The 19,969-nt window shown below is 36.6% G+C and overlaps 1 long non-coding RNA gene across 1 annotated transcript; it reads right to left on the reverse strand.

Annotated features, from left to right (window-relative positions):
* Positions 1-18,228: 18,228 nt before the first annotated feature.
* Positions 18,229-19,600, reverse strand: LOC112279683 (uncharacterized). The gene is made up of 2 exons (XR_016502368.1): positions 19,465-19,600; positions 18,229-19,051 (listed from the first exon to the last, which is right to left on the reverse strand). It is a non-coding gene; the product is annotated as an uncharacterized LOC112279683 (long non-coding RNA).
* Positions 19,601-19,969: the final 369 nt, after the last annotated feature.

The following is a 19,969-nucleotide window of genomic DNA, read 5'->3' on the forward strand; positions in this document are numbered from 1 at the left end:
AACATCATAAAATTCTTTCTTTGCAATTCCCAAAATCTCTGTCAATGAGAACTCCATCTTAACATTTAATATACGTTCTTCCAGTACCCCTTTTAAATTTGTTGCTACTTCAATATCAGAAAGTAGCTTATAAGTAATTGATTTACCTTTATCTTTTTTCTCCTTTGTTTTTTTCTTCTAATGATGCTGAAGTATCCTTTATAGGCAATTCTTGTGAAACCGCCTCATGAGCCTCGTTTCCTCGAGTCTGCCTCTTAGAAGAATTTTCTTCTCTTGTATCATCAAAATTTCCTCGTCTCTTTTCTTCCATCAAGGCTTCATGTTGGTTCTTAGCAATATATGCATGAATTGAAAGAGACTCAACAGGATCTTTCTAATCTGTTGTACCTCATATTGCAGCTGCAGTCCTCAATAATGCTTTTCAAGGCATTTTTTTCTTTTGTATTGTAGAAATGGCAGAAGCCCAAAATTCACTAGTTTCTATACTTCTGCCAAAGTCATCATCTACTCTAGCACCATAACTTGCACTCTCTCGTGTTACTATTCCATATTCTATTAAATAATCTTAAAACAATGCTCTGATACCTCCTTTGCCAAAATTGATTTGAAAGAGATCCTCTGTATCTTTTAATGTAATCTTTCCATCTTTCTAGCAAATAACTCTTTGCTGTATCATATTATTAAATTCATTGCAATCCTTTGTAATATGTGAAGTATCATCACACCAAATACATCTTTGTACATATCCTTATTTTGAAACATTCTTCAATTTTTTTGTAGAAGTATTTTCTTTGAGTCTTGTCAATTTGATTTGAAGATCTCGCATTCCACATATAATTTCTTCATTCTCCATGTCTCCTTTCTTTGATAAAGATGTCGAAGGTTGAACAGTAGGCATTGTCAATTCTATTGTATATATTGGAATTTTAGGTGCTTATACTTCTTTTGGAATATTACTCCTATCCTTCTTCCTTTCTCTTTTTACAAGCAAACCCACCGCATTTTCAACATTTTTTCATTTTTTTGTCAATCCTTCATCTTCTTCTTTATCTTCAAGAAGCAATTTCAATTTCTCTTGTAATTTTCCATCAGTAGCTTGAAGAAATAATTTAACCTTGTTCGGCCCTAATGTCAATTTTTCTACCTTCGATAATTGAGAATACTGCCTCTCAAATTCTCTTAGTAGCTCTATTACTTACAAATTCTTATTAGGCTGCTCAATCCATTCTAGAAATAGTTTCTTAGTAACACGATCAGTGTCCTTCAAGAAATATTCGTCTTTTAATGCATGTAAAAAAAATCTCCCATAATGCTCCATAATTGAGGTAATGTGTTCTCTTATCTCCAGTATTGTGGCTAGTCCAAATAATTCAACCATCTTCTTCTCAAAAATCTGATTTAATTCCATTTCTTGAACATAACATCTTAAATACTTTGAAATATCCCTTCCATCAAACTGATCAATTTTACTTGACCACTGCTTACAAAGCTTTGGTTGCTAAAGCTTCTTTGCGATCATTGCTTTGCTATTGCTGCATAGATAATGATAAGGCTTGAAACATACTAGCAATGGATGGATCTATGTACATACCCTATCATTTAGAAGAAACTCCACTAGAAGCTCCACTTGAAGCTCCTCCTAAAGAACCTTCAAAATTTTTATTCCCGTTTTTCATAAAATAAAATAAAAATAAACAAAATTCAATATCTTCTACCTCAAGCTTTGATGTCGGGTTCAACACTTAAGTCGTATTATGTGCTGTCTTGCTTGAGAATGCACCGGACATCTGGCTGTGGAAGATAAAATAATGTTTTGCAAGTATCCGAGTAGACTAGTGGGTTTCAACCATCTAAATATAAACTATTTCGGATTTCAATATAAAAGCTTAATCTCAATACAAAATACTTATAAATACTATTTTTAATAACTTCAAGATATTATAAGCACAAGTCTTTTGTTATTTGTTAATTTTATTTATTTATTATTATTATTTTAAACCCTAATCCTAGACAACGAGCTTCGGCAAGCTGTAATTCTCAATCTGACTATCCGATTGTTATAAACTTCTACCACTAATGTCTTTGCAAGCCTTCTAAATGCTCAAGAAGTTTCAATTCAATCTAATTTATAGATTGCAAGAAAATACCATAAATCCACACTGATGTATCTTGACCGCCACCTAGAAGTCCTCGACTTACCACACTAAAAGCCACCTTATTCCAGCTAGTAGATCTCTAGATATTACAGAAATTCCAAACAACCCTAATTTGCTAAATTTCGATAGCTCTTTACATTAATGGTCAAATATCCTCAATTTGTTCCGTCAAATTAACACAAACTTTTGCATGCACTTGGCATATTCAACCCTCTAGATACTTCTAAATTTCAACTGCAAAAGTTTCTCCAATTTCACAAAATAGTAAAGAGTACAAGCCTTAACTTTATTGCAAAAAAAAAAAAACCGAAATCACTAATACAAACACTGGCTTTCATAAATGATTGCAAAAGTCCTCCCAAATCCTATAAAATCTAATTCTATCCTTTTTGAAAGAGCATAAAGCTAGCTCTCCAACCCCAAAATCCTAATCTCTGAATGCCCCTTTTTTTATCCTCTCATCCCTTTTAACTCCATGTGGTCCCATTTTCTCCCGCCCTGGATTTCAAATTGGAATAGCCGACGGCGCTTCTCTGAAATTCTTGTTTCTAAGAGGATTTTTCCATGGAAAGGATGTTTTCCCCAAAATGGTATAGAAAACGGTGTCGTGTTGTAACACGAGTATACCGTGAAAATATAAAGTAAGGAGACTTTTATTAATGTTCAGTTACCTCGAATATTGGGAGCAACGACCAACTCCAGTGCAAATACTGAGTGGCCAGGTTCAGTCACCCCGTTACAGTCAATCGGAGCATACTGAAATGCTCCAGTCGATTCCAATAACGGGAGTCAGCAGAAAGAGAAGGGACCAATTCAACGACGGGTGAGCCTAGTTCGAAGAGCCAATTGGATCCAATTTCAAGACATCCAATCTGGGTCCTCTTATCCAATATGAGACCTGAATTGATCGGACAACCCGATGTAGTCTAATTATGGGAAAATCCAGGTCTTACTACGGGCCTCAGCCAATCTGACGCGAAGGACCAATTTGATCCAATTACGGGAACATCCGGGTCTTACTATTGGATTCTTATCCAATATGAGACCTGAATTGGTCGGGCGACTCAATGTGGTCCCGATTACGGGGTTCCGATTCCGTTTTAGGCTGTTCCATCCTTTGTGCTATTCCGAGAACGTCCTTTTGGTAAAAGAATCTCTTAAAGGTAAAAATGGAGGAGAAAGCTCTGACTGCGAGAGCCAATTTCAGATCCAAGCTCTGACGGCAGGAGCCAATTTCGGATCCAAGACAAAAGATTGAAGAAATGAGAGGGGAGAGAAAGTTGAGGGGATTTTTGAAGGATCAGAGAGCTAGCTTCATGCTTCGCGCAGGGAAAAAAGACAGGGAATTGGGTTTTTTTTCTTCATAGGGTTTTGGGAAGACTGAGGCAATCGTTGTTGAAGTCACTGTTGTAATGGTGAATAAGGATTTTTAATGAAGTGGATTTGATTACTCTTGACTGTTTTGTGAAATCGAGTTACGTCTGTGATGAAGAATTAAAAGGGTGTCTATAGGATTGAGTATGCGGAGTGAATGAAATTTATTGGGTTAATCTAACGAGATAGTCAGTGGATACAAGATTGTGAGTATAAAGCGGTATCGAAGATTAGCAGTTTGGTTTGTTCGGGGTTCTCTGTAACGTCTAGAGACCTACCGGATGGGACAAAAAGGACTTTGGCGAGCAGTCGAAGGGCATCCGTATAGATTTACGGTGTATTCTTGTAGTTGTTTATTTTCCAACAGTCAAAAACCGATAGATTGTTTGAATATTAGCGAATCTCCATACTACCTTTTACACCCAGACGCCCGGCGCGTTCTCGAGCAGGAAAGCACGTAATACGACACAAGTGGTGAACCCGACGTGAAAGCTTGAGGTGGAAGGTATTGGATTTTGTTTGATTTTATCTTTATTTTATGGAAAACGAAAATAAAAATTTTGAAGGATTTTTGGCAGGAGTTTCTGGTGGGGGTTCTTCTAAAGGACAAGGTATGCAAATGGATCCCTCTATTGTTAGTATGTTTCAAGCCTTCTCATTATCAATACAGCAATAGCAAAGCAATGATCGAATGGAAGCTTTGGCAACCAAAGCATTGCAAGCAGTGGTCAATAAAATTGATCAATTTGATGGGAGGAATATTTCAAGGTATTTAAGATGTTATGTTCGTGAAATGGAATTAAATCGGGTTGCTGAGAAGAAAATGGTTGAATTATTTGGACTTGCCACAATACCGGAGATAAGAGACCATATTACATCGATTACGGATCGTTATGGGAATTCATGGGAGGTTTTTTCATATGCATTGAAAGACGAATATTTCTTGGAAGATGCTAATCGCGTTACTAAGAAGTTATTTCTGGAATGGATTGAATGGCCTAATAAGAATTTGCAAGCAACAGAGCTACTAAGGGAATTTGAGAGAGAGTACTCTCAATTGTCGAAGGTAGAAAAATTGACATTGGAGCCGAACAAAGTTGATCTATTTCTTCAAGCTGCTCACGGAGAATTGCAAGGGAAATTGGAACTCCTTCTTGAAGATAAATAAGAAGATGAAGGATTGACAATGAAGTGGAAGAACGTTGAAGATGCGGTGGGGTTGCTTACAAAAAGAGAAAGGAGGAAGGATAGGAGCAATATTTCAAAAACAATACAAGCACCCAAAGCTCCAGTACGTACAACACCACCAACAATGCCTACAGTTCAACCTTCGACATCCTTATCAAAGAAAGCAGATATAGAGATGGAAGAAATTATACGAGAAATACGAGATCTTCAAATCAAATTGGCTAGACTTGAAGAGAATACTTCTACAAACAATTCGAAGAATGTTTCAAAACAAGGATATGTACAAATATGCATTTGGTGCGATGACGCTTCACACACTAGAAAAGATTGCAAGGAAATTTAATAATATGATACGGCCAAGAATTATTTGCTGGAAAGATGGAAAGATAGCATTAAAAGATAGGGAGGATCTTCTTCGAACCAATTTTGGCAAGGGAGGAATGAGAGCATTGGTTCAAGATTACTTAAAAGAGCACAAAACAACAACACGAGAAAGTGCAAGTTATGGTGCTAGAGTAGATGATGACCTTGGTAGAAGAACAAAAACTAGTGAGTTGTGGGCTTCTGCCGTTTCTACAATGCAAGAAAGGAAATTACATCAAGAAGCGCTATTGAGGATTGCAGCTACAATATGAGGTAGAACAGGTTGGGAGGATCCTGTTGACTCTCTTTCAGTTCATGCATATATTGCTAAGAGCCAACATGAAGCTTTGATGGAAGAAAAGAGACGAGGAAATTTTGATGATACTAGAGAAGGGAATTCTTCTAAGAGGCAAACTCGAGGAGACAAGGCTCGGGAGGCAGCTTCACAAGAATTGCCTGTAAAGGATACCTCAGCATCATTGGAAGAAAAAACAAAGGAGACAAAAGATAAGGACAAATCAATTGCTTATAAGCTACTTTCTGACATTGAAGCAGCAACAAATTTGAAAGGGGTGTTGGAAGAACGTATATTAAATACTAAGGTGGAATTCACATTGAAAGAAGTTTTGGGAATTGCAAAGAAGGAGTTTCATGATGTTCTCATTGATAGTATTAAGCGAAAGAGGCAATTAATGACAAAACTGGAATGAGTCATGCTATTGATGCAAGAATATATAAAGATGAAGAAGAGGTTGATATTGGTTACAAGCAACCAACAAATGAAAAGAATGGGTATAATCAACGAGTACGTTTCGAAGATTATAGTGATAAGGAAATGGAAGCTTTGAGCCATTATACTCGAAAGCATTGGGCAAGGGTAACTACTGAGGTATTGGTGAAAGTAGGAGATATAGAAGAACCAATTGTTGCTTTAGTCGACCATGGTTCTGAAATAAATCTCATGTCTAAAGATCTTTATAAGAAGCAAAAATGGCCAATTGATATGGAACATGGATGGGCAATACGAGCAGCTAATAACACACGGGGTGAATTATATGGAGCTTGTCCAGATGTCAAAATTCAGACTGGGGATGTTGCGATGGAGCAACATTTCTTTGTTCAAGATACAACGTCTTATCCGTTGATTTTAGGACAACCTTATATCACGACAACACGGATGGAAACAAAAGTACTTGACGATGGTTCTGCTTATGCAAGGATACGTAGCGAAGATGGGAAGAAAGCTGTATAATTTCTAATAGTACCTCCTAACCATGAACGGAATCGAGATAGGTTGAAGGAGAAACCGTTGTCAAAGATTGTTGAAGGATTTAAGGATTTTGGGGAGGTACCACTATAAAGCAAGATTATGGAGGTACAAAAGAGGAGGTACTCTCGCGAGATGAAGGTGCCTTTGATGCGAGTTTTATTGATATATTAGAAAATGGAAATATTATGTATAAGAAAGTTGATGATTTTAAAAGAAAAGAAAGAAAAAGATTATATAATATTGAAAGAGAATTACGCAAGTTAGGTACATTGCAAGAGGATGAGAGGATTTTAGGTGTTTATGAAGAAAATAGACTGGAAGATTCATTGGAATTGATTACATCTATTGGGTTAGGGGATAATGATAAGATTGTTGAGATTCATTCAAGAGAGGTTTATACCATACTTGAATCTTTTCAAGCACCAGAAGTCATAGTAGAGACGAGATATAAAACGACAGATAAGAAGGTAAAGCCTGTTGTCGGACCATTGCCAGAAGATTCTAAAGAATAAATGGGAGAAGCATCAAAAGAAGCAAGTTTAAGAGATCCAATGAGTATTGGACATCAGTTTACTAAAGAGACTTTTGAAAAATTGAAGATTGGTTCTGATGGTTCTTTATTACCGGAGGAAATTACTTGCTTCAAAAAGATGTTGGCTAAACAAGGTAGATCGTTTGCTTTCGAATCTCATGAAATTGGATGTGTGGATCCGAATATTATAACACCTATAGTTATCTTCACTGTACCGCATGTACTTTGGAATCTTAGACCGATTCCAGTACCGAGGGCACATTTACCTAAATTGGTGGAACTATTAAAAGAAAAGATAAAGATGAAAATATTGGAACCCTCGTTTGCACCGTATTCTAGTCGATGGTTTACGGTACCTAAGAAGAATGGGTCACTACGGTTTATTCAAGATATGCAACCGGTGAATGCAGTAACTGTCAAGAATGCAGGAATTGGACCTATTGTGGATGAATTTACTGAGGTATTTGCTGGAAGGGCGATCTATTCAATGGGTGACTTGTATTCAGATTATGATCAATTTCAACTTACCAAAGGAAGTAGAGATATGACAACAATGAGGACACCACTTGGATTGGTTAGAATGTGCACTCTTCCTCAAGGCGCGACCAACTCGGTTGCGCATATGATGAATGGGATGAATAAGGTATTGAGAGATTTTATTCTGGAAAAGACTATGTCTTTTGTCCATGATGTTCCTATAAAAGGGTGCAGAGAAGGAGACAAGGATGAAACTTTAGATACGAGGAGGTGTCGCAAATATGTTGTTGATCATATACAAGATTGTGAAAAGATTTTAACTCGGCTTGGAGAAGTTCATCTTACATTATCGGATATGAAGCCCATATTTGGAGTACGAGATGTTGTGATTGTTGGACATTTATGTAGATCTTACGGAAGAAAACCAGATCCGACTAAAGTTGATGCAATTGAAAGGATGAAAGAGGATTGTGATTCTTTAACAGAGGTTCGCAGGTTTTTAGGTGCATGTGTATTTTATCGAATCTGGATCCCTCATTATGCTCACATAGCGGATCCATTATATGAACTGTTACGCAAGGGCTACCGATTTAAATGGGAATAAAGGCATATTCAGGCAATGTAAAGATTGAAGAAATTATTGATGTCACCTCCAATATTGAGGAAGGTTGATTATAAGTGCAATAGACTAGTGATTCTTATTGTGGACGCTAGTCCAATTGCCATTGGATGGACTATGGATCAAGATGATTCCAATGGGAATAGATTTGCAGTTCGATTTGGAGCTAAAGTTTTAAGTATTTGTCAGCGTCCATATTCGCAAGTCAAAAGAGAACTTTGGAGAATTGTTTCGGCTATGAAAGCTGAAAAGGACTATTTGATTAGGGCAGTAGTAGTAATTGAAACAGATTGCTTGCCATTGCTTGGAATGATTATTAACTGTTCAACGCCAGATATTGCAATGTTGAGATGGATTGCTTATATTAAGTCACTAAATCCAGAATTTAAGCATGTTACTGGGAAGGACAATTTATTAGCAGACATGTTATCTCGAACAAGATATGAGAGGGAGGACGAAATGGTTGAAGACATTTATGACATCAGATTGAAATTCTATTCAATATCAAATCTCAACAGGGAAGACAAGCTATTTTTTGAAGAATCTTATGAAAGAAAATTATTGGATATTGGTCATTACTTGAATACCTTGACTAAGTAGGAGAATTGGTCTACAGAAAAATTCAAACAAATAAGAAAAAAAGCATATGGATTTTTTACTTCGAGATGGATTCTTATGGAAGAGACCGAAGAAAGGAATTGGGATGCCACAACGAGTGATAGGCAAAAGGGAAGAAAAACTAAAATTATTAAAGGAGTTTCATGATAGTTTATGGGCAGGGCATAGAGGAATTTGGGCTACTTTTGCTAAACTCAAGGAACGATATTGGTGGAAAAATATGTATCGAGATGTGCTCTCATTTGTAGAATCATGTGAAATCTGTCAATCGTATTCTAATATCCGACATCGAGATGGTCTTCATCCTACATATCCTCTGGCTATTCATTTTAAATGGGTTGTTGATTTGGTTATTATGCTAGTTGGGTTATGGCAGATGAGATATTTGATTTTAACTCGTGAAGATTTATCAAATCAAGTAGAAGGAAGAGCATTGAGAACAAAATCTACAGAGGGGATTTGTAAGTTTTTGCTTGAAGATGTCATTTGTCGCTACGGATGCGTAGAAAAAATCACTGCAGATCGTGGAGAATTAAATGCACAAGAAGCTCGTAAGTTCTTTGAAAGATGTGGAGTTAAACTATCACTGACTACTGCTTATAATCCGGAAGGGAATGCAAAAAGCGAATGCGGTCACCCATCGATTGTGAAAGCATTAGTTAAAGCTTGTAATGGGAAGGTTAGAGAGTGGCCACGGCTTTTGTCATTTGCATTATGGGCTGATCGAACAACACATAGTTCGGTGACAGGATATATGCTAGTAGAACTTATTACAGGTCGAAAACCAATTATGCTGATTGAAGAAAAGGTCTTTACTTGGAGTATGCTATCATGGGAAGATGGATTGACAAGAAAAGAACTTCTGGCTATTAGGATTCGACAATTAGAGCAAAGATCAGATAATGTGCAGATAGCATTAGAAAGGTTAAAAAGCACAAGGTTACAAAACAAGGTGCGATTCGATAAGCAACATCGATTGAGACCTAAAGCAATCGAGGAAGGTGACTGGGTAATTGTTTATGACAATAGTTTGGATAATCAACATAGTACATTGCGAAAATTTTTAAAATGTTGGTTTGGACCATATGTAGTAATAACTCTTCATGATAATGCGACTTACTCATTATGGGAGTTAGATGGTACAAAATTGAAAATACCAATTGTAGGGAAGCGAGTAAAAATATTTAAACGAAGACACACGGAGATGAATATGGAAGACCTTAATGAAGGTATAGAGATTCCGCAGCAAGAGATTGAAAGTGATTTGGATAATGAAGATGACGAAGACGAACTAGACAAAGACATAGAGGATATATTCTAAATCAAATAGTAATTGAATAAATTGGTGCATATCGGAGGATGCACAGGTTCAGAGGGGGTGGATGTCGTGTTATAACACGAGTATACCGTGAAAATATAAAGTAAGGGGACTTTTATTAATGTTCAGTTACCTCGAATATTGGAAGCAACGACCAACTCCAGTGCAAATACTGAGTGGCCAGGTTCAGTCACCCCGTTACAGTCAGTCGGAGCATACTGAAATGCTCCAGTCGATTCCAATAACGGGAGTCAACAGAAAGGGAAGGGACCAATTCAACGATGGGTGAGCCTGGTTTGAAGAGCCAATTGGATCCAATTTCAAGACATCTAATCCGGGTCCTCTTATCTAATATGAGACCTGAATTGATCGGGCAACCCGATGTAGTCTAATTACGGGAAAATCCAGGTCTTACTACGGGCCTCAGCCAATCTGACGCGAAGGACCAATTTGATCCAATTACGGGAACATCCGGGTCTTACTATTGGATTCTTATCTAATATGAGACCTGAATTGGTCGGGCGACTCAATGTGGTCCCGATTACGGGGTTCCGATTCCGTTTTAGGCTGTTCCATCCTTTGTGCTATTCCGAGAACGTCCTTTTGGTAAAAGAATCTCTTAAAGGTAAAAATGGAGGAGAAAGCTCTGACTGCGAGAGCCAATTTCAGATCCAAGCTCTGACGGCAGGAGCCAATTTCGGATCCAAGACAAAAGATTGAAGAAATGAGAGGGGAGAGAAAGTTGAGGGGATTTTTGAAGGATCAGAGAGCTAGCTTCATGCTTCGCGCAGGGAAAAAAGACAGGGAATTGGGTTTTTTTTCTTCATAGGGTTTTGGGAAGACTGAGGCAATCGTTGTTGAAGTCACTGTTGTAATGGTGAATAAGGATTTTTAATGAAGTGGATTTGATTACTCTTGACTGTTTTGTGAAATCGAGTTACGTCTGTGATGAAGAATTAAAAAGGTGTCTATAGGATTGAGTATGCGGAGTGAATGAAATTTATTGGGTTAATCTAACGAGATAGTCAGTGGATACAAGATTGTGAGTATAAAGCGGTATCGAAGATTAGCAGTTTGGTTTGTTCGGGGTTCTCTGTAACGTCTAGAGACCTACCGGATGGGACAAAAAGGACTTTGGCGAGCAGTCGAAGGGCATCCGTATAGATTTACGGTGTATTCTTATAGTTGTTTATATTTCAACAGTCAAAAACCGATAGATTGTTTGAATATTAGCGAATCTCCATACTACCTTTTACAGCCAGACACCCGGCGCGTTCTCGAGCAAGAAAGTACGTAATATGACAATAGAACAGCCTGAAATGGAATCAAAGCATCCATATTCGGGACCTCATTGGGTTGCCCAACCAAGTCAGGTTTCATACTAGACAAGAGGCCTATACCAAGACTTGAATTGGATGTCTCCGTAATTGGGTCAAATTAGCCTTTCACATCAGATTCACCCGAATATTGAATTGGTCCTTTTTCTTTTTGCCGACTCTTAGTAAAAACGACTCGGACTCATTCCACCTGATTTATCAGAGAATCTTGAAGACATTGATTTATCTCCTCAATTTTTCCTTGGCTTTGGATATGATGATCCCGTTTATTGAAATTAGATGGAGCATTACATTGTTAATAAGTATGCCTCGACTGCTTGCAATTCCTACATACTAATGCATAATCATTACTGGCTTTGGGATTGGAACATTCACTGGCATAATGACCAACCTGTTTGCAACAAAAACGACAAAGTGGTCTTCTTACACCTCCATCATGCATATTGGGTGTCTCCATCGATATATACCTACTAGGCTTGTTCCATATAGGATTAGAAAATGATCTTGGTTGTCCCGTTGGTACGGAGGATACTTAATTCAATGACGTCAGTGGGATGACATTAACTGATCCTAAATATTGGCACTAGAATTGGCCACTATTTCTAACATCTAAGATGACTAAATATTAATAATATCTTTTTTATTTATATTTTTACCATATAGTTGTGTTACAATACGACAACGTTAGATACCAAAAGATTCTAAGACCTTGAAACATGTATGTAAAAGTCAAAGAGTGGAAGTTGTCTTGTAAGGCAGCAACCACAATCTATAAGTATTGAGTATTGAAAGTGAGAGATCTTATTCCATACTCTGTTTGTATGCAACCTTGTTGATACTATGTATTGTGACTTCAAAGTTCTATTTCTTTAATAGAATATGGGCCCACTCACCTTTAGTTGTGAGTTTTGAAGGTCTTTGAAGTGTTTTGTTGTAATGAGGAGTAGATCTTATGGTTGTTGCTGATGTTAGAGTTTGGTAACTTCTAAATCTCTTTTTGCATCTAGTTATTGATGTAATTATACTCGTACTTGTTGTTAAGTGCATTCATGGTCTTGGAGATTGATATACACTTTAGAATATTGTTTTAGAACACTAGTAGTGTATTTCTTTGCTGACCTACCTCATTGATATACTAACATTGAACTTTTATGTGCTTAAGTTCCTAATAGATCTTCTTATAGTCAAAAGAAATGTTATGAGACATTAGAGGTAATAAAAGAGTATCTAAGTTTGTAAGAGAGGTTTTGATAGTCTGTAAGACTTGTGAGAAGTCTTATAAGTGAAGTTGAAAGTGATCAAAGAGTAAAATCACTAGTTTACTCACACAAAGGACATTTTAGTATTCTAAGGCAGCAACACCTTCTTATTGATTTTGAGAGTTCTATCTTCTCTTTTTTTGATTTTTTTTAATACAACCCTTCTTTAGACATGGTTTCAAGTAAAGGTGAGAGTTTGAGAGTGATTGAAAAGTTTAGAGGTGACATTTTGCTATTGGAAGAAGAAAATGGAACTTTTGTTGGTTTTATTGGATCTTTGGAACATTGTTGATGAAAGTGAAGAGCCTCCTAGTAATGATGCTGATGTCAACATGAAGAAAGAGTACAAACAACTTGAAAAGAAGGCTCTTGGCATGATTGCAAGAAATCTTAATGATGCCAACTTTTCACATGTAATTACTTGCAATGGACCAACGGAAGCATGAAAGACTCTTTGAAACATCTATGAGAGTAGAAACCTTGTTAATATTCTATGAACAAGGAGGAAGTTCTTAATGATAAAGATGTAAGAAGGAGATGATCTCATGGCTCATATCAATAAGGTAAAAGTACTTGCAAACCAACTAGCAATTATTGACACGTCAATTAATGATAGAGAAATTATGTTGATATTGCTCATGAGCCTTTTCGAGTCCTACAACTACCTCACTGTGGCATTGGAGTCTATCAACATAAAGGAGCTTACCATGAATTATCTCACATCAAAACTTACACATAAAGTAATCAAGAGGAAAAAAAATGAGCTTTAAAGTGATGATTCGACTCTATTCTCAAGATAAGGCAAAGGTAGCTTTCCACATCAATGTGATAATTTAAAAAGAAACATAAGGAATTATTATATTTATAAAAAATCAAGTCATTTTGCTAGAAATTGCTACAAGGCCAAGAGAGGAGATAGGAAAAATGCAAATAATGCTAGTGATAGTTTTGGTAGAGATGATTATGCTTTCATGGGAAGTGAAGGAGTCTCCATGGCTGCCATGTCTAAGTAGATAATAGATTTAGGTGCCACTAAGTACATGACACCATATAAGTGTTCATTTGACACTTATGAAGTAATTTTAGTAAAAAAAGTATGGTTGGAAGATAATGGCATGGTGCAAGCCATTAAAATTGGCTCTATTGTGGTGGAGATTGTGATAAAGGACGAAATCAAGAAGATAAGATTGAAGGAAGACTTACATGTGCCAAAGATAAAGAAGAACCTTCTTTCAATGAGCAAACTTGTATCACATGGTTGTAAAGTTTAATTTGATATGGATGGGTGTTTTGTGAAGATATTGAATAGACAACATGTTGTCCAAGGCCTTAGAAATAGCAACCTCTACTTCATCAATTATAAGAAGGTGAATGGAATTAAAGTGACAACATATGCTAATTTTCCACAAAATCAAGACAAGTTTGGTATTTGGCATCAATGACTTGGTCATTTGAATGCCAAAAGCATGAAAGAGCTCCAATCTATAGTAAGTGGCTTAAATCTTGGTCAATTCAGCAACAATACTATGACACTTGCTTGTGAAGGTTGTATCTAAGGCAAACAATAAAAAGCTTCATTTTCAAGTTTTCTTGCAATACGTGCAAGAAAATTATTGGAGATGGTTTATTTTGATGTTTGTGGACTAATAAAGATACCATTAATTGGAGGAGCAATATACTTTATGACATTTATTGATGATTTCTCAAAAAAGGTGTGGATATACATTATTAAAGTCAAGACTCAGTATTTTTCAAGATTTAGAGAATTCAAGGCACCTGTAGAGAAGCAATGTGAGTGCAAGATGAAAATATTGTGCATGGACAATAGAGATAAATATATATTAAAGAATTTTGATGGATTTTTGAGAAATCAAGGCATTGCAAGATAAACCTCTACTCTTTATATTCCATAATAAAATGGAGTTGCTGAAAGAGCAAATCACACAATTGTGGAGATGGCAAGGAGTATGCTTCATGCACAAAATCTTGGACATAAATATTGGGCAAAAATTGTGGTCAATGCAATGTATAGAAGGAATAAATGTTCAATAAGTGCATTCACATCAATGATTCCATAAGAAGCTTGGAGTGGCAAGAAACCTTATGTTTCACACATAAGGATCTTTGAATATATTGCTTATGTAAAGAAACGAGATTGCATGAGGTCCAAACTTGACACAAAAAGAACAGAATGTGTATTTGTTGGATATTGTGAAGGTACCAAAGCATATAGGCTCATGTCTTTAGAAACCAAGAAAATCATTAAAAGTCATGATGTAGAATTTTTGGAGCATAAAAATGCTTGTGATTACTTGGAGATGTATCCAAGTGAGAGTAATGGTGTGTTTGTGGACATATCTTTAAATCTAGTAATGAAAGAAGAAGAAGATGACGATGATAGTGAAGATGGTGGAATTTCAAATCAAGAGGAAGAATCAAAGAAGATAGATCATGAGGTGCCTACAATTGCTAAAATCAGCAATGAAGACAACCAAAATATTAAAGATGATGATGGTGATGGAGAGTACCAACTTTTAAGAATAAAGAGACAAGTTTTAAGAAAAAAGAAGATTGAAAGAGCTATTGAAGTGTATGAAGGTGAATCTTCATTAAGTGAAAGGAGATATCCTTTAAGAGATCGAAAATAACTTAGTATATGGTGGAAGAACCACATCTTTCCTTAAGTAAGTAAAGAATATGTCAATGTTGCACTCCTTGTTGATCCATTGAGTTTGTGTGATGCAATGAAGTCTATGGATGCTATGAAGTGGGAGAATGCCATAAAAGAAGAATACAAATCAATCTTTAATTGGTTGTAAGTGGGTGTTTAAAACCAAAAGGGATCTAATAGGCAATGTTATAAGATATAAGGCTAGGTTGGTTGCCAAACAATATTCACAAGTTTTTGGAATTGATTTCAATGAGATATTTCCTCCCATGGCCAAATTCACCACCATTAAAACCATTATGGCAATTGGGACAACAATAAACTTGGAGATGCATCAAATAGATGTAAAGACGACTTTCTTGAATGGAAAGTTGGAAGAAGATATTTACATGGATCAATTTCAAGGATTTGTTGAAGATGGCAAATAAGACTTTGTTTGTAAGTTGAAGAAATCCCTGTATGGGCTGCAGTAATTTCCAAGGGCATGGTACCAACGTATTGATACATTTTTTGTGAATTAAGGATTTATAAGGAGTGAAGTTGATTATTCATTGTATTTAATGCAATCAAATGAGTTCATATTGATTGTCATACTCTATGTTAATGATTTGATCATCTCAATCAATACTATAAATATGATGGATTGTTTGAAGTCAAAGTCAGAGAAAGAGTATGAGATGAGTAATTTGGAAGAGCTTCACTATTATTTAAGAATGGACTTTATGAGAGATCATGCTAAGAAGACCATTACAATGAGTCAAAGTAAGTAGATTGAAGAGGTGTTGAAACGATTCAACATGAAGAAGTGTAAGCCTATAGGAACACTTTTAAAAGCCAATTTGAAGTTGATGAAGCTCACAGAAGAAGAGTTTGCTGAAGTTGAAGGAGAAATACAAGGTGTTCCATACAAGGTAATAGTGAGCTCACTAATATATGCAATGGTTGGCACAAAGGTAGATCTTGCATATGCAATGAATGTTGTGAGTCAACACATATTAAAGGTTGGACCAATCCATTGGACAACCATCAAAAGGATCATGAAGTACTTAAAAGATACTTTTAACTTCAAATTATATCTTGGAGGTGATAACATTATTATGCATGGTTATTGTAATGCAAATTGGATTGGAGATGCAAATGATAGAAGATCAACAATGGGATATGTATTCTTTATTGGAGTGGGAGCAATTTCATGGAATTGCAAAAGACAACCAACAATTGCAAGGTCAACAATGGAGGCAAAGTACATGGCAACAAGCTATGGTGCAATGGAGGCAATATGCCTAAGACAACTTTTAGAAGACATTGGATTAGTACAAATAGAAGCAACTCCAATGAAGTGTCATAAACAAGGATGTCTTGCATTTACAAAGAATCCAAAGCATCATTCAAGGACCAAAGATATTGACATTCAACATCACTTTACAAGAGAGAAGATTGAAATGGGAGTGATTAATATGAAGTATTGTGCAATGGAAGACATGTTTGCTGATTTGATGACAAAGGCATTAGTAAAGGATAGACACCACATATTGATAAAGGTATTAGGATTGAAAGGCTTTTGACCAATAGCAAAGTGAGAGTATTGAAATAAAAATGAAAGTAAAATAAGTTACCTTATAGACGATATTACCTTAAATAAGTTGCTAATGGTGTAAGGATTGATTCTTGATATATAAAAAAAGCATCTTATGGATATAGGATGAGATCAAGGACCAAGAGTCAAAATCAAGAGGATAAAGTATAAACTAGAGAATATTCAAAGACTAGATAAGAGTAATTAGTATTTGGCATAGGATACCTTTGTGGTTAGTAAGATGCCAAAGGATCCAAGGACCATAGGATACCCTTGAGGTACGTTAGATACCAAAGGATCCTAGGACCTAGGATCGTGAGTATAAAAGTGAAAGAGTAGAAGTTGTCTTATAGGGCAGCAACCACAAATTATAAGTATTAGATGTTTGAAGTGAAATATATCTTACTCTATACTCTCTTTATATGCAACCTTGCTGATGCTATGTATTGTGCCTTCAAAGTTCTATTTCTTCATATTTTTTCCACTTCATATTCTACATGATTAACTATTTCAATACAAAGTGGTGATGGTTGTATTTTTTTAAAATTAATTGATTCTATATAAGCCTTTGTAAGTTAAAATAAACCTCCACAAGCTAAAAGTTTATTCTAGTTCACAAAAAGTAAATTAACTATATAAATTTTAAAAGTTATAACTATTAATGAAATCCTAATCAATTCATTCATTATTCTTTATAAATAATTTGAGCAATCAAACCAAAATTCTATCACTAATCTACATTTTACTAACCACAAAGGTATCCTATGCCAAATACTAATTACTCTTATCTAGTCTTTGAATATTCTCTAGTTTATACTTTATCCTCTTGATTGTGACTCTTGGTCCTTGATCTCATCCTATATCCATAAGATGCTTTTTTTATATATCAAGAATCAATCACTCAATATTTAATACCATAATAATTTCTTTCTTTTAATTATTCTTTATTTATTTATTTTATATTTACTATCATTATTATTATTATTTAATTTTAATCAAATTTTATCTATTAATTAAAAAATCATCCGTAAATGAAAAGTCATCCTTAAATAATAATTCATCCATAAATTAACTTCATCTAATATATTTTCATCTTTGATTGAAATTCCATCCAGATTGGTTCATCCCAAAAATCCTAATTCAATTTAACCTAAAATTAACTTTTTATTAACCTAAAATCCTTTGTCAACTTGAATTCACCTCACCCTTCTGCTTGGTAACAACCGGTCTGAGGAAGGACCCTTGCCTCCACATGCGCTCCTCGTCCTTGGTTGTGAAATATGCCGTCCTGCCACTTCTACAACCGACGCCCGATATGTAATGATGTCTAATTTACCACTGGAACATACACATCGCAAGAGTCGCAATATTTGAGATGACTCAATGCCTCTAACTCCGCCTCTCGTCCAAATGTAAACCACCTTACACACTGTTGAGCACAGACCCTCCACCACTCACGACCACTGAAGGATGTAAGAAAATTTCTCTGCCCAAGCGATTGTATCGTAATAATCAAATGTGGTGCTAAACACTTCACCGTCAACAATGTCCAGAGCTCAGCATTCCATCATGTTCAAGCAGCAACCTATATTCGAGATACACAGTTGCATCCAACAAGTCGACTATGATTCTGCATGTGAATCTGATTCCAGTACTTCCAGCAGTCCGTCCAGAACCACTCCTATCAAGAATATCCTTCAACCAAAGAAGCCTGGGGTGCTACACACTATTGCCTTCATTCACAAGGTTTCCCAACGAGAGCAGCAGAACCCACACTCAATGAAAGGTGGACTTGAAAATATATCTTCTTTTGAACTACAAGAAGATCCAGATTTTTGGGACGATCTTCATGTTCAGGCCATAGTGCGTACACGCACTGTATTTCAAAAACATGAGCAATGCAGACGAGCCACTACCAACGACACTAACACCACTCTTCGAGTCACCACCACTCGCGGCTTGGTACTAAACACGAAAAGTATCCTGCTGGTCAAAGTCTTGCTTGAAGGTCAATCTTTCACTTCCCAGTACCATGACACAACCTACATTACTCCAGAACGATCAATCGCAAATAAATCGGGACAGCTTTCTCGATGTTCAGAGCGAGCAACGCTTCAGACTGCTACTCCACGATGCCGCACTTAGGTAACAACAATTTCAACGTTGTCCAATCGCCAACCGTCACTAGCCAATGTTGCGCCACACACTTCAAGACGTCGAAAGCGATGATAACACCAAGATCCTCCTAGAATCCACCGCTCTTTACAGCCACAACACATGTCCGCCTTACACAGCACTGCAAGAGTCCACCAGCTTGAATCTCAGGAATGGAAACCAGCCAACAAAGGGAATAATGATAGAAAAAATAGATCACTCCACTTGTAGAACCTTTAGAGCAAGTGCGAGATCATGAGCCTGCGACACCATCGCTGTAGGAAACAACACACCGGAAGAAAACTCTCTCAGAGTTGGAGCCCCGGGCGCCTTATAAAAAAATCAGACACACAGAGAACAAAAATCCGTTGCAGTCCAAGCTTCCACGTTAACTAGCCAACTGCTTCTACCCTCCAAGCTCTATACACCGCACGCTTTTCCTTCACCCTAAGAGAAGAACTAAGAACACAACGCCTAGTCGATTACTTGGAGCACTGCTAGCAAAAAACAACGCTCCTTCCTGCGCCAACACTCTTTTGCCAAATGACGCCAAACCTTGACGTCGTGCGCTGATCACAAAAGAAGGTTCTGCCACAACACACCGCGACAAATCACATCAGCCCCCTCGATCTTGGCTGCGCCACTGTCACCGAAACCAGCAACCGCATAGGGGAGTACCAAAATAGAAAAAAATAGATCTGATAGCAACTCTGATCCTTCTTCCGCAGCGCCGCAGCCACACACTAGTGAAAAAAAACCAGAAGAAAAAACAAAAAAAATGTCCACACCCTCGGAGCCGCACTCTGCCAAATACAAAAAAAGAGAAAAAAGAATCAAAGGTGATCCAAACCCCTATCGACGAGGAGATTGCCGCCATTCAGGGGCAGCCTTCTTAATCAACATTCTATTTTTATTCTATTATTATTATTATTATCTTTTTCTTTCTTTTCTTTTCCTTTGTCCTTCTTTTCTTCTTTTGTCCTGCTTCTTTCTCTTCTCCTCTTTCTTTTCTTTTCCTTTGTCCTTCTTTTCTTCTTTTGTCCTGCTTCTTTCTCTTCTC

The sequence above is a fragment of the Physcomitrium patens genome, chromosome 3, assembly GCF_059467195.1.
Source record: "Physcomitrium patens ecotype Gransden chromosome 3, ASM5946719v1, whole genome shotgun sequence".
In the NCBI taxonomy this organism is placed as follows: domain Eukaryota; kingdom Viridiplantae; phylum Streptophyta; class Bryopsida; order Funariales; family Funariaceae; genus Physcomitrium; species Physcomitrium patens.